The sequence below is a fragment of the Lichenostomus cassidix genome, chromosome 2 (genome assembly GCF_008360975.1).
Source record: "Lichenostomus cassidix isolate B80296 chromosome 2, HeHo_3.0, whole genome shotgun sequence".
Classification (NCBI taxonomy): Eukaryota; Metazoa; Chordata; class Aves; order Passeriformes; family Meliphagidae; genus Lichenostomus; species Lichenostomus cassidix.
Genome location: NC_139482.1, coordinates 73,290,100 through 73,305,441, shown reverse-complemented (window position 1 = coordinate 73,305,441; position 15,342 = coordinate 73,290,100). Strand labels below are relative to the sequence as shown.

The window sequence follows — 15,342 nt, the reverse complement described above, 5'->3', positions numbered from 1 at the left end:
CAGAAGTCCTGTCACTGAAAATTGAGTGTCCCCTCATATGTAAGGTTTATATTGCTCATATTTGTCATATTTGTTCATTCCTTCAATAATTGCTAACCTGGTTTATATTTTTAATCTACTTACTGTAAGAAAGTAAAAGTTTATCTGAAATATGGTGTTCCTTAGACTGTTTCTGAAAAAGGGACCCTTTGATGAGATATTGAAAGAGACTCCCCATGAATTCCTCATTTCTTTTATTCACAAATACAAGTACAGTTAGGAACAGAAACAATTGGTTTTATCAGTCCCAGCTCAGGAAAATAAGCTATGAGGACACTGAAAATGTCTGCAAGATCATAAAAGAGGAAGAGGAAATGGGAAGTATGTGAACAATGCCTTGCAAGTACAGACTTACAGAAAGTCATAAGCAGCGTCTGTTTTTAAATTGGCACTGAGTAGGGCAGTTCCTTTCCAGCAGAGGAGCAGAACTCTGCAGATCTTAGCATTATTTTCATTTGGATGAACAAGTGAGATATGGATAAGAAATATATTAACCCCCTATTTTGAGAAATTGATTTCAGAAGAACTTAATAAGTATTTTTGATTCTTCTTTGTTTTCTCTTAATATTTTCTCTGCAATTTTCATTTCCATTGATTTACCTTATACCACTTCTGTTAGTTGTTCTATTTAGTGCAAACTGTTTTATCAAGCTGTGAGAGACCATGTAACTAACCTACTGAAACAACAACAAAAGATAATAGCAAGAGAGGAGTAAAGCTTACTTGGCTTTTAGTAGGCATGTTTTAAATGAAATTGAACTGTAGAACACTAGAATGAAAAGTTTAAGATAAGTTTGACTCAGTTTCTTATCTTTTGATGAAATAAAATATGTTCAAAATATTTTAGCACCAGCAAAATATCTGAAGTATTTAACTAAGTTTTTAATGAAGTAAATTGTGCATTTTAAGTCCATTAATCTTCTGCAATATGACAGCTTTGAGATTACAAAGATCATTACTAAGGGGAAATAACTGCTTTAAATCAAAATCAAGATAAATACTTGTGTTTAGGAAGAGTTACATTAATATCATAATGGAACCTGTTACCATAGTTTTTATACTTCAGTGATCTCTGCAGAGAACCAACATTTATGACAATCATCACATTAGAATAAAAAGTTAATACAACCCTACATATATGCGGCATATTCTTATGTCACAATGGGGTACATAATTGAAATGTTTACTTTATATTTTAGCACTTTTATTGTGATAATACTTTATATCCATATAAAGGATCCTTGTGACTTCATACAAAATCTTATTTCATCCTTCTGGAAAAAAATATTACAACAAATTATGGCCTCTTATACTAAATTTTTTCTTGTAATCACAGAATGTGATTTGTGATAACTTTTTTTTTAGAAGGAATGATTTATTTTAGTTTCCACACAACTGCTTGGAAAATAAATTTTCTCTAGCTTTGTTTAGAAATGGATATCCTATTAATCCTTCTGCCTATGGTTTTAGAGAGAAGACAGCTATTATTTCAGGAAATCATACTTATCCTTAATGAAAATTACAATGAAGTTAGAGAGGTAGCTGTCATGAATCTCACAACATAAAAAGAGAGTTTTCCTTGAACTGAAATTTTCTGGAATATAGGGTATAAACTGATATTTCAAAGTAATTTTTACAGGAAAACATGCTTTCAACATCAGAACACAGTTTTCATTTGGTTTGCCTTTGGTAGAAAATCATCTTTAATTGATGAATTGCTTGTTAGAGAATCAATGTACCCATTCTTCATATTTAGGCTTATCTAATTCAAGTGAGTGTTCTCTGTAGAGATTAGCTTAGCTCTTCTTGTGTGTAAAAGAAGATATGTGTGCATTTAGAGACAGCAGGCCAACATAGCATTTAAATTTATGCTTTAAAAATTTGAGCTTTAAATATGTACTCCAGACCAGAGCTTGTGTGGGTAAATGCAGTCTGCTTTATTACTGCTATGACATACTTATAGCCACCTGGAGTCCCAGCTGGGAAAGCTGTCACACAGCATAATCCAGAATGCCCCTGGTGGAAGGATTATTATTTTCTGTTCTATTCCATAGACTTTTAGGCTCTTTTATTAAATCTAACATAATAGGAGAATATGTTTCTGAAGTAGATGTCGCTGGTAGGTATGAAAACAAGTCCTAAATGTATTCAAAACTTGACAAAATCTATTAACTTTGATTCTGTGTAAAGGTTTACAACATTTTTATTTGTTTAAGTGCTTCGAAATTGAAATTTCCATTAAAAAAACCTCACCTTATGGTGTGTCTGGTATGTTTAGTGTTGTCTTGGTGACTCCTTCTACAGGCATGTCTTCATTTTTCTGAGAAGATATTGATCAAATAAATAGTATTACAAAGAAATGACTGAAAGAAAATGTCACCTTAAATTTTTTCACCTCCTTCAGTTTAAATATTCCAAAAATTTTATATGTATTAAAACCAGTTGAATTCTGTAGGCATAATTTTTTTAAAAGCAACAGTTCAGTGTTATTTCTAAACAAAATCATATCATCCTACCAGAGGATTTCATTCCTTTTGCTAATGCTGTGGATTGACAGCCGATTTTAACCTCTCTGTAAAACTCTCTATGATAATCCATTAGAATCACTGCTGTGATGCTTTTAAAGGTGCATTTCTAGCCAACCAATCACTCTGTATCTTCAGATGGAAATCATCAGAATGACTTGATTTGAACCTGGACTGTCCCCAGCTGATGTTAGACCTGTTAGACCTGCTGAACAAGCCAGTAATTTCAGCTTGATGACTGCAGCCATGGTCCACCTCAACAGCTGACAGCTGGCAGCAAATGCTTAAGATGGTGTCTGCATTGTACTTAGGAAGAGAATGAACACTCAGTAAGTAAATAAATTCTGAAACCAACTGGTAACATTTTTATTATTGCAACCAGCTTGTGCTGTTCCATTTCTTTCATATAGTCTTCTATGAAAATGAAGCATCGTGGTGACTTGGGAAAGGTCCTGACATCTGAAAGAAAGGAAAAATCACTTATCTTCAAGGGCAAGAAGGAAGATGCAGAGAACTACGTGCTGACCAATTTCACTGTTATGCCTGGGAAGGTGGCAGAGCAGGGCTGCAGATGGGACCAAGGATTCTGCCTCCTGGGGACATCCAGGGTGGAAGCAGCCCCAGATCACCTGGCACCAAGCTTTCAGCCTTGACAGAGTCCATAGCTGCACTGCATTGCAATTGCCCTGTGGGCCCAGATGATGACTCCCCTCCCTGAGAATTGCTCTCTCCCATTTTCCTTCCCAAGCCCAGTCTTCCCTGCAGGCTCCACACCATCTGCCTCTGTGTGGACAAGTTTGCCAACCTCATCTTCCACCTCATCCTTTCCATCCTGCTGCCAAGGGAAGCAGTTGGAGTGTGAGCTCAGAACAGCCTTTCTCCTATTTCCCTAAGGGCATGCCAGGAAACTGTGCCCTGCTCTGAGCACTCACAGAGCAGCAGGAGCCCCAGGCAGCAACCTCATGTCAAAAAAGGCCATGTTTGATATCCCACCCGAAAGAAAGAGTGAAGTCCTTGGAAAGATCACAAAACCCAGCAGAGGAGAGGCCTCACCAGTAAGTTTGATCTGGTCTCCTGGTCACAAAGTGGTCAATTAGGGCTCTTGTCTCTTTCCTAGCCCCTTATGGCACTCAGTACTTCTGCAGCATCCTGACTGTACCAGCCCAGCCCTCAGAGCTCCCAGACAGCACAGAGCACAGGAGCAGCAAGGGTGGTTGTCAACCCCACTGATTTTAAACTGATGCTAAAAGATTTTTTGTCTCAGAGCAATGGATTGAATGGTGGTTATAGATACTGTCTGCCAACCAATCAATAAACTCTTGCGTCTCAACAGTGTATTAAAAATTTGCTTTCTGCAACCTCTTTCGAGAACTAAAGTTTTTTTAGAGGGACTAACACACAAATTATAGGGGTAACTTCCTTTCAACTTAATATCTTAAAATTCAACAAAAACAAAAGGGAAGCACCTTAAGGGTATACTATGGTAAATATGTAGCAAACAGCCTTGGATTCTTTTAATAATGCCTTTAATGCTGCAACTATCTATAAGTAACTTCAGTCAAAAATCATAGAGATATTTTATTGACAATGAAAGAGGCATTTAGGTGAAAACAAATGAAACTTCAAGAAATATACAAACCTCAAGAGACAACAGCATCACTTTCAACTTCTCATGAAATTTGTTCTAAATTCTGCTTCCCTACCTGATCATCTCTGATTCTGTAAGCAGAGATCCAATGACACAATGGTTAGTAGCTTTTCATCTTCACAGAGGTAGGTTAAAAATACAAAAAATGTGTAGTAACTGTAACAGCTCAAGGGTGTCACTCTGCCCTTGTACATTCACACAATTTATGTTCCATATTACTTTTAAAGGACAGATGGTACTATAAGTGAGCTGCATTCTTGTGTTTATACCCTTCAATGCTGGTGTCCTGGTTCAGAAGAAGACTTTTGTGGTGTATACCACTCAGTTGTGACAGCCCCTAAGTAGCACTCATAACTAAGCTGTCATGCACTATTTAGGATGAGGGTGGGAGAGAAAATGACTTGGTGGGAGGGTTGGTTCCAAGCACTTTGTTGAAGAACATTGCTGCAGTCCATTAGCTGCAAGCAGCTGAGCAGATGAAGAAAACCATGCACAGTCACATATTAACTGCATGTAGCCATATATATTACATAGCATTTCTATAGTTGTATTACTGAAAAGAGATTATAGGCTAAGTGGAAATTAAAGAGCAAATCTTTTTTAATTCACAGATGATTTTATCTGCTTTATATTTATGGAGCTCTAGTATTTGATGCACTTCTATATTAAGATGACTAAGGATGCATTTTTAAAAGTGATTTTGCATCTAAAGTTAGGTGACATTTCAGCACCAATGGCCAGAATTTCTGAAAATATTTCTTACTTTTACTTTCCATTCTTACCAGCCTGAGAGATCCAGGAACAGCAAGAGAAGTGTAAATTTCAATGAGTAAACACAGCATGAGTAATAGTTAGCCAAAAGCCATAAGAAAGTAATTGCAAACAGCCTGCAGGTCACAGTTAACTTATCAAATAGGTTAGCATTTATTTAAAGTTAGGGAAAAAGGGTGCTGATTAATTGGAATTCATTTGCAAAAAGTGAGATGGATTAGTTGGTTTATTTTGTAGTCAACCGCAGGACTACCAGGTGAAAGTCTGTAACATGATTTTTGCTCTTTCTCTTGTACAGGGTATACCTCCTACCTTTTCCTTTGCTTCATTACTAGCAGAAGTGAGCAGATAAGTAAGCCTGACTGTATGTAATAATGGGATGTCCTTTCATTTAAAAAAATTACATAGTTAATTATCTGAGGTAAAATCATTTTACAATATTAGTCACTATGTTTCACAATTGTTAAAGTCTGTAAGGTGAGAACAAGATGTGTTTTTATTTTCTGCTAACCACATATCATGGGCAGAAATGGAATTTTCCTTCATGTTAATCAAATTAGCCCAAAAGTACATTTCCACTCATTTTATATATGAACATTTGAAGAAATTTGGATGAAAGTGATTTTTGGCTTGTCTCATTTTTAGCTCTGTCTTCTACAAGTTTGATGCTAACCTCATGTATCGCCTTGACTAGGTATGTGTCCTTCTAGCAATCTTTCAAGATCACATAGTCTTTAATATATACAATGAAGAATGAAATTCTGAAATGTTGAAGAGGTATAGATCATTATATATTTCTAATCAGAATGTTTACTCGTTAAATTTAAAACATTATTAAACTATAGATGCAGGAAAAAAATGGCTAGCTGGCAAATTAACATAATTCTAAAAATACCTACAAGGTGTGGGTTTTCATCCCAAGGCACTGAATATTTCTGCCTTAGAACTGAAGTCACTTTTATGTTATTGTCTTTATAACAAACATCTCTAATTTTTTCACTTGTTTAATCAGTTCTAAATATGCACTAATACTAATTCCAATCACAAGTGCTTAGTACTGAATAGATATGAATACATATTTATAAGGTCAGTGATAGGAGAAAGGGGCAAAAAAATGCAGCACTCTCACATGTGCAATACATTATGGTCTCCTAGGAGCAAAGTGAACCACATGCATTTTAGAAAGTATTTTTTTACTTCATATTATTAACTACTGATTTAAAAGGATTGGGTTAAACACATTGAAAATACAGTCAATTTTGCATGGACTTATTTCAGTCAAAGCTGGTGTAGATGTATCCTCTCTATTGTTAATGGAATTAGATATTAAGTCTCTTCTTAGGATAGGCATCTTCAAAAATTGAAAGTCAGTTGCCAGGTCTCAAAATTCCTGAGTTGCTGGGGCTATGAAAAGAGGAGAGGATGAACAGGACAGTAAATCCTGGCTCAGTGAGGCTAAGGTAAAACTATGTTTTATTTTTGTCTTAAGTATTGCTTAAATTACTGTAATGTAAATATGAGAAAAAAGTGGTCTTTACTTCTTCGGGAATACATGCCTTGTAATACAATACCTATATTGTTGACTTCCAAGTTTTTCCTTTTTTAGGCAAGAATATAATTGGTGATTTCCAACCAATAAGTATAGTGCCTGGTAAAATTTGTGCTATCTTTAATTATCCTGTATTTACACTTTAAAATGTGATAATTGTTCCATGTGATTTACTCTACTGCCAATTTGTCCCACCTTCTTCTTCTGTTTCCACATTATGAGGCCAATGAATGAACTCTTTTAAAAGCAAGAATTAAAACTGGTAAATCTTCCTTCACAGCCTCCATGAAACAGCAAAATGTGATAAATGATATTGCACTCTTATTTCATCCTCATTCTAAGAATCTTACAGCACTTCATAACATATAATAGTATTTCACATGGAGCTTCTACAGTGAAATTTCTACCCTAAAGTCACACAGGAGGTGTACGGTAGAATTTCTATCTGACTGCAAGTCTCATACTTTTGAAATGTCACCCAAGCTGCAACCTTTTGAAAAGCTCATTTGTTGAAACATGAGAAAGTTGTAAGAAAGCCTTAATGAAAACAGGGCAATAGTTGGTCTTCCTTACAAAGACCATATTTTTTCACTCATGTTGCCCAGAGTTAGTGAAGTTCCTTCATCTCGTTCTATTTACTTGAATTTATTTCACTTTCTCCCCCACCATTCAGCCTTCTCCTCTCTTTAAAAGTTCTGTATTAATCCTTTTCCTCCTTCAATTAACTCTCTGCTTTATGTTGACACTCTCTCATTCATTTTCTTATTCTTTACTCAACCTGACATGCAATCAGTTTACCATCTCTCTTGTAGCATCATAAATTGTGTACTTACTTTTGTCTTCTTTTAGCTTTTCTACAGTCCAACAGGAGTGTATACTTGACTTCATCTTCCTTAAACACTGCTTGGTCTTTCTTTCTGCATTAATACAAATTCTGTCTGCATTACACACTGAGTTATCTTTTGAATCACTTTTTTGTTGTTGTTTTGCCAGGGATATTTTTTAAAAGCATTTCCTAAGGAAAGCAAAAATCACATTGTCATAAAATATTTCCATCCAAGCTTAAAAAGCTACATAATTTATTTTATAGCCTTTCCTTTTACTAAAAGCTGCCAATGTGGCACTTGTGAAAATAGAAACACTACCCTGAAACCCAGTCACCTACACATTTAAAGGATGGTTTTAGACAGGTTTTCATTGCATTTGGTTTCTCAATGGTTTTTGGGCTTAATACAGTGGTAGTGGTGACTTCTTTTCATAGAATCATAGAATTTTAAGGCTGGAAAAGACCTTCAAAATCATTGCATGCAACCTTTGACCCAAAGCCACCACATCAACTAAACCAGAGCACTAAGTGCTGCATCCAGCCATTTTTTGAACAGTTCCAGGGATGGTGACTCCACCGCTTCCCTGGGCAACCTGTTCCAACATTCAAGCACCTTTTCAGTGAAGAAATTCTTCCTGATGCCCAACCTGAACCTCTCCTGGCATAGCTTGAGTTTCCTCTTGTCCTGTCACCAGTTGCTGGGAGAAAAGGCTGACCCCTTCTTGGCCTCAGCTTCCTTTCAGGGAGTTGTAAAGAGCAATAAAATCTCCTCTGAACCTCCTCTTCTTCAGACTAAGCAACCCCAGCTCCCTCAGCTGCTCCTCGCACAACTTAATGTCTAGACCCTTCCCCAGCTTCACTGCCCTTTCTGTTTTCTTTCAATTCACTCCTGTCTTTGACTAATTCTCTTTATAATTCATTATTTATTATGTCTTGACTTTTCAATTATTTTTTTCCCTTTGTAAGCTTGTTATGACAAACATAATTTTCAATATTCCATTTCCTTGCACTTATAGAACTACTTCACGTCAAACACCAGAAAACTGTGGAAACCTCACTTGATCTCTTTGTTCATATCTTCAGTTTTCCTGCTTCGATAATCTGATAACTTAATTGAACATCGTATTTTTGTCCCTTGCTATTTTCCGTATCCTTTACTCCCTTCTTATAACTCATTCCCTCATCTTTATGGCTCTGCATGTAATTTGTTTTTTCATGATAGAGTACAATTCCCTTTTTTTCCTTTCTTTCTCCTTTTTGCACCAGTGAAAGTCTGATCTACTTTCTCCATTTTCTGCTCTTTACTATCAAAACTCTTTCTGCCAGAACAACCTGACCCCATAAATATTTTATCAAAAATTTCTCCAAGTAGAAACAACATTGTGTACCAACAAATTAACCCATACCAAGACTCTATCATCTTTTTATTCAGTTGAGAAAGTATTCAATATCTCCTTTTATGCAAAGAAGCAGCATAATTTTCCTGTTCCCCACAGGACAAACCTCTAAAGAATCTATTTTCTTTTTCCTTGCACTTTGAGACTTGCTAAAATCTTAAAGTGGTCAATGCTGTCTTTCTCTTTCAAACTTTTGTTTCCTCTCCCCTAAATAAAAATATAATGAAAAAAATGTAAAAACCAATGGTCTTAATACCAATTTTTAAGGAGTTGTGAAATAATTACAGGAATATAATAAAACAGCTGAGCATATCTCAGTGTTTTTTTAAAAAAAAGAATAAGTGAGAAATTGCCATTTCTTGAAGGGAAAGATACCATGTAATAGAAACACTCATAAATAGAGAACTTAACATCAAAGTCTGAAAAAAACCCTACTCATTTATATTTATAGTTCTGATTAAATTGTGCTGGATATTAAAAGCAATTTGTGACAATGGACAGCAAGGAAATTTTCAAAAGTGCAGGAACCTAATGAAAAGCCAGAATACCATGTGTAGCTTGCACCATTTTCACTGCTGGGTGACTGGTTTCGAGTGACTGTGTGAATGAGAGAACAAGCACAAGCACAGATATACCCACACACAGGGAAGAACTCTACCTCCCCAATAGTGTTATTGTAATGTCCTGAACCACTGGTGCATCATGAAGAATCTGAATGAGAGAAAAAATTATAGCTCAGTTTTTGATGTTCTGCATAACCCTGGTAGCAGTTATGATGGTTCAATCTATACATGACTATGTGTTTGTTGAATTGGTTTTTATTAGTCATTGCCTTGGGTATATGTCACCCATTATATTCTTAATTTAATTTTTCTTATGCTTAATGATCAGCCATACCATCATAAATCAGATAAGATTTTAGGCAACATTTGTTGTCTGAATGCAAAGTGAATATGTTTTAGACTGTCCTAACTCACATTTTAATTCTCAGCAGCTACAAATTTGTTAGGAACTGACCTACTCTCATTCCATCAGAATCAAAATATTTTACCACCCTTAATCAGACCATATAAGCAGGTTAACAGCTGTCTTTGACCACTTTTTCACAACTAAGGAAATTCACTGGTAAGCAGCCTAAAGCTAAAATACATATTGGAATAAGTACTGTAAGATCAACTTCAGAAGGCTTGGAAACAAATAAAATTAGATATTGTTCTTAAATTGTCTAAACCCCAAATTTGTTCTCTAATATAATATATTAATCTTATATTAATCTTAAAATGTGTTCAGTACAAGCACTTCAGAATCTTAAAATTTGTTCATGCCTATAGGAAAAAAGGCAAAGGACGTGGGTGAAAATGTACCATTTAACATGTGCTTAGCTATTTAATGTAATTGTTAACAGTTAGATGCATCCCCTGGGCCACATTGCTTTAACCTGAGAGGTTCTATGCATTGTGTTAAGAAAATGACATTAGAAATGGTCACTTGCCTGTTCATACCTCAGTGCTGTGATATAAGCAGAGAAGAAATAAGTCTGTTTTATACATCCTCTTTCAGAGTAACAGAGTAAGAGACCGGGAACAATAAGTAAGATATAAATAAAAGACATGACTCAAATTATGATATCCTCAGAATACTCTCTCTACACAATTTTACAGTTTACATTTCTAACTTGCTATGAAAGAGGTAAGTTACTTTAGAAGCAAAGTAAATTTGCCTAGGCAGTGATCAGTGCTTTACAGCTAGGCTGCTCCTAGTCCCGAGAAGGTAAATTTAGAGTTGACAGGCACACACCACTCCTTCCGTCTTTGCAGAGTTCATTGTAGAAATAGTCTTTGTCTAAACATTTGTGACTCTATGAATTCAGTCCTTTCAAAAGATTTACAGGTAAACAATAATTACAAATGATGTGCTTACCTTCTGCTCCTGTCTTGTGGGTCTTATTTTGGCTGATAGGCAGGACATTTAGAGACTGTGCAGTGGAGCTGTCATTAATGTGTCATCACGCTTTTCTGTTCTCTCTTCCCTCCTGCAAACCACAACAATGTAAGATCAAGCCCTCCATTATTTTTTTGTTGTTGTTTCTGTACATTTCCTAGTTATCTGCTTAAAGCCTTAAGAACTGGAGTTGTTTTGCTGAAAAAAAAAAAGAATAAAATTGGCTGAGCTGCCATAATTGTAACAAGTCAGAGTTTTAACTCGCTAAATCAAGTAAGCTACATACCCACTGAGTTGTAGCTAGATGCTTGAAATGTGATTTTAAATTAATTTAAATAATTAATATATATCAAATGACAGTTTCATATTTTATTTTCACACAACATTTTTGCCATGCTACTTCACAGTCTCTCTAGCTTTAGACCCCCTAATTCCACCAAGACAGATGACATTCATAATGTAAATAGTGTAACAGGAACATGAATGGTACAACCAAAACTGAGTTTTAGAGCAACATAGATAAAACTCAGGGTTTCTTTTTTGTAGCTTTTTTGAAGTTTAAGGCAAGTTGGCAAGGGATCTTTCAAAATATGTTACCATTTTCTCAATCCCATTAAAAAAGACAGAACAGTCTAGTAAGATGGAGAAGCAGTCAAGGCATGATGAGTATTTGTGAAAGGTGAAGCACTGAGGGCAAATGATGGAGACACTCATGAAGTCCTCTCATTCTGCAGCTTCATGTCTCAACAATAATTAAATAAAGCAACAAATTCCTCAGGTTATGTGCCATTTGGGTTTTTTTCTGATTTAGTGAAGACCTGAATTAATCTCTCTTCACTCCCCAAAGTTTCCATAAGTTGGTAATGGATTTTCAGATGCTGTAATGATTTATTGCAAACAGGCCAGCTTCTGAGATGACCTGGGACAGGCTTGGGTGACCAGGTTCAGAATCTTTTCATTGTAAGGGCTCTTACCCTGGGAAATGCAGGACAAAACAGTAAATTGGCAATGACTCTTTTGTACAAAAAACAGTCAGTAGCAGTGGCAGCTGCACAAAAGCTGGTAATGGCTTATTACAGAGTTGGGAGAAAATAGTATTGCTTGAGAACTGTGTTGCTGTACAACAATAAGGGCGGACAGAAAACATTTAATAGGATTATTTTGTTTTCTTCAGTAGCAGACTCGAAAGACTTGGAAATATTTTGTCAGATGTTTTGTATATTCATGAATGTGTTTTGGGGGATGTGATCACAAAATATTGTCAGGCAGCTTGGCACAAATCTGGGAAATGAGTTTGAAAGCTTTGCCAGGCTTAAACTAAAGAGTTCTCCAAGCCTCCCTTTTCTCTAACCAGCTATACTTAGAAGTAGGGATATGGCCACTTCAATACTGAAGATAAAAAGGTATTACCGGTAGTATTGCTCCCTTGCATGCCTGAGTTACAGAAATGTCATCTCTGAATTGTGATATCCTGATGGGTTTCCTTTAACTTTTTTTCCATATGAACTATTAATGTGTGTGAGGCAGCATTCCCCTATGACAGCAGGAATACTGCTTTAGTAACACTCAGGGAAAACACCTCCAATCACTTTGCCCACCTTTCTTCCTCTTGTTCCCATCATATTGCATTCATTCCTAGTCTTCACTGCCTCAGACTACCTACTCACCTTTCAGTCATCATTTTTTTCCTTGGCTATATTCTCCCCAGAATGCTCCCCCATTCTGCCTACTAAGAACTCTCTTGCTCTCCATGGCTGGCCACAACCCAAACAAAATAAAGTTTTCTGCATCCTCAGAACTGATGTACACAATACTTCAGTGAAACAGAAATCATAACCAGGGCACAGAAATTACAGCTGATTTCCCAGAATATGATTAGTCACAAATTTTTCTTTTTCTTTTTTTTTTTTTTTTACATATTTGTTATTGTCTTTCAACATTTCCATGAATCCTGGTATGTGCTAGTCTTGGAGGTTCTAACGTTGTTTCAGTGATATTAAAGGAGTTTGGTAAGAAATTTGCAGCAACATTCCATGTTGCTAACAGGCTGTATATTCTCAGTCTGGTAGGCATACACAGTCTGGGCTAAATGTTGATATGGACATTTCTGTTGATATGGATGTGTTGATATGGATATTTCAGAAGCTTTATGGGTAAGGTTTATGGCAGTAGCCATCCATAGAAGAGCTTCTTTTCTTGATTATCAACATTTAATTATTTTCGTGGGAGTGCTTGCCTATCTGTTTAGGTTCTGCAGCAACATTTCTGTGTACATAGGACAAGGAAAGGAACTATTATGTTGTTGAGATGTTCCACTTCACAAATGAAAGTGAAGAAAATAATTTTTATTCCCCCTCCACTAGGAACTTACCTGTCAGAAACTTGTTCCTTTGACTTCCCATTACGAGCAGCTATTTTTTTCTCTTTCAAGTAATCACCAGATGACACTTGCATTTCAAAAGCTGCTCTCCAGTGCACGTGGCTACGTTGCAATTAAACACATGTCACTTGCTATGTTAATGATACTGATGGACATTTCTGCTTTAAGGGACACATCAGCAGTAGTAGTTGCAAGTCACTTCCTTTCAAGTACAGATCAGTCCTAAGTTATTCAGTGAAGAAAGGACAAATATCCCATACTGCTTGGCAGGAATTGGGGAAGGCATACTCTCAGTGGTGCATGGGAGAAACAGCAGAGATCTGAGAAGGTTCAGTAAAAAGCAACTTTTACTTGCAAACTTTAGAACATCCAGAAAGAATAAGGCACCTGGCAAGGCTTGACTGGATTTTTTGGTCAGGCTTAAAATATATGTTCAGAAGATAGAAGGGGAATGGAGAGGGGTGGACGGGCAGAGCTAGGGAGAAGGAGAAAGGGAGAGGAAAAGGGGGAGGAAGAGGGAGAAGGTCAATTGCTCACATTACAGTGCTGTCTAGCAGCTGACTTTTTCACATATGGATGTGCTGTGAGCGGAGTGCAAGAAGGTTCAAAGGGGGGGGAGAAGTGCATAGTTCCATCTAGACAGAGCTTGCCCTCTTCCCCCACAGATTTCCCACCTCTTTTTAACCCAGTCAACCATTCCACTGGTTTCCTACAACACCAGGAATGTATCATCCAGACCAGCAGGTCTCCAGCTGCTGGAGGCACAGCTGTACCATAAGGGCAAAGGGAGGGTAGGCATAGGAGGGACAATTCTGGCTCATTTTCCTGACCTTTGATTTCTCATCCTTCACTTCAAGTAAATGTCACTGGAATGACGATGAGAATAGGATGATATGAGGCACATAAAGGGGAAAAAAGGTGGCTTGGAGGTCTTGCCTCTGTGCTGGGGTGAAAAGCAAGTGGAGTTTTCTTTTCCTTGTTGCCTGCTTTGTGCACTGGTGAGGGCTTGACTGAACTTCCTTCACACAACCTAAAATGTAAATCCAAGGACAGCCCTTCAGTTGATCTTTTCAGAGTATTTTGAATTGTCCCTTAATTATGTCTTTTATTTATCTACTTATGGAGCTCTGTGTGCATGGATGAAAATGGTGGAAGCTTAACGACACCTTCTTTCTCAGGATTGTCATATACTAAGTAACCATGATCCATAATTAAGCTGATAAATTCTACCGAACTTTTCTTATTGAGTTTCTGAGACTATAATGTTGTCTTGAATGGAATTTGGAAAAGAATCATGAATTTAGGGGAAGCTTATACCACAGTTTTGAACAAAGTCTTAAGTTAAATAGTTAAGCAACAATGGAAAATGGAATTAAATGAGAAAATCCTACAATTAAAAAAGAAATACTGATCAATTCACAAATTTTCTTTATTTTTTTGTCACTTAAATTCTGAGACTTTGGGTAAAATTTGATGCTTGAACAAGTTTATAGTGTATTATGGATAACACAAAATTATGCACTGTATATTTTTATTATAACTGGATTGCTATACATATTTATTCTGCAACATATTTATTATAGAGTCTACACCCAATAGTCGTTAAAACACAGTCCAAACTCAGTTTGACTTAGAATTTATTGTGAATCAATTTTCTTGTTTATTATTTATATACTTATCAGTTTTCAGGGTGTGTGGAATCTGCATGCCCATGTGAATGACACACTCATCAGCTTTAATAAGGTTAATAAAATTAACCTACCCCCTTTTAAACAGAGAAGGGTGGCAGCCCAAATGAAATAACCAAGGTAATTGTGATTCACAGTTCTAGAAGTTAATCAGCTAAATATTTTGCATAAAGATGGGATTTTAGATTTGGATTTTCCTTTGCTGGATATATTTTGAAAAAAGGAGATGCACAATATTGGAATTTCATATTCCTCATTACAATTTCCTGCTCCTCTTACAATAAAAAAAATCTCAATTTCTCTTTAAATTCTTCTTTAGTAGGGCTTTTGAGCTGAGTACTTGAGAATTTGTATTAGCAGCAAAAAAGAAGTGTAGTGTTAGTAACCCTTCATTTTATTGTTCAGGGCCAACTCTAAGTGTGAAGATAATAAATGGTAAATTGATATTACTGTATGAATGCTTTTATTACGAATTGTGAATCATGTCTGAAAGAATTTGCCTCGTAATATTCCCTCAATTACCAGTGACATTCCTAAAGGGAAGATTCAAATTTCAGATACCTACACACATACCCATT

At 36.2% G+C, this 15,342-nt stretch overlaps 1 long non-coding RNA gene across 2 annotated transcripts in view; it reads left to right on the top strand.

Moving 5' to 3' along the window:
* The first annotated feature begins 2,499 nt into the window (after positions 1–2,499).
* The window catches only part of LOC146441636 (uncharacterized), a 28,276-nt gene continuing 15,433 nt past the window's right edge, over positions 2,500–15,342 (top strand). Inside the window, exons 1-2 of one of the 2 annotated variants that reach the window (XR_014850462.1) lie at positions 2,500–2,893; positions 5,629–5,677. This is a non-coding gene — a long non-coding RNA (uncharacterized LOC146441636). Of the gene's footprint in view, positions 2,894–4,267; positions 4,338–5,628; positions 5,678–15,342 lie in introns of those variants that run through there. The other variant, XR_014850461.1, reaches the window with a different exon arrangement.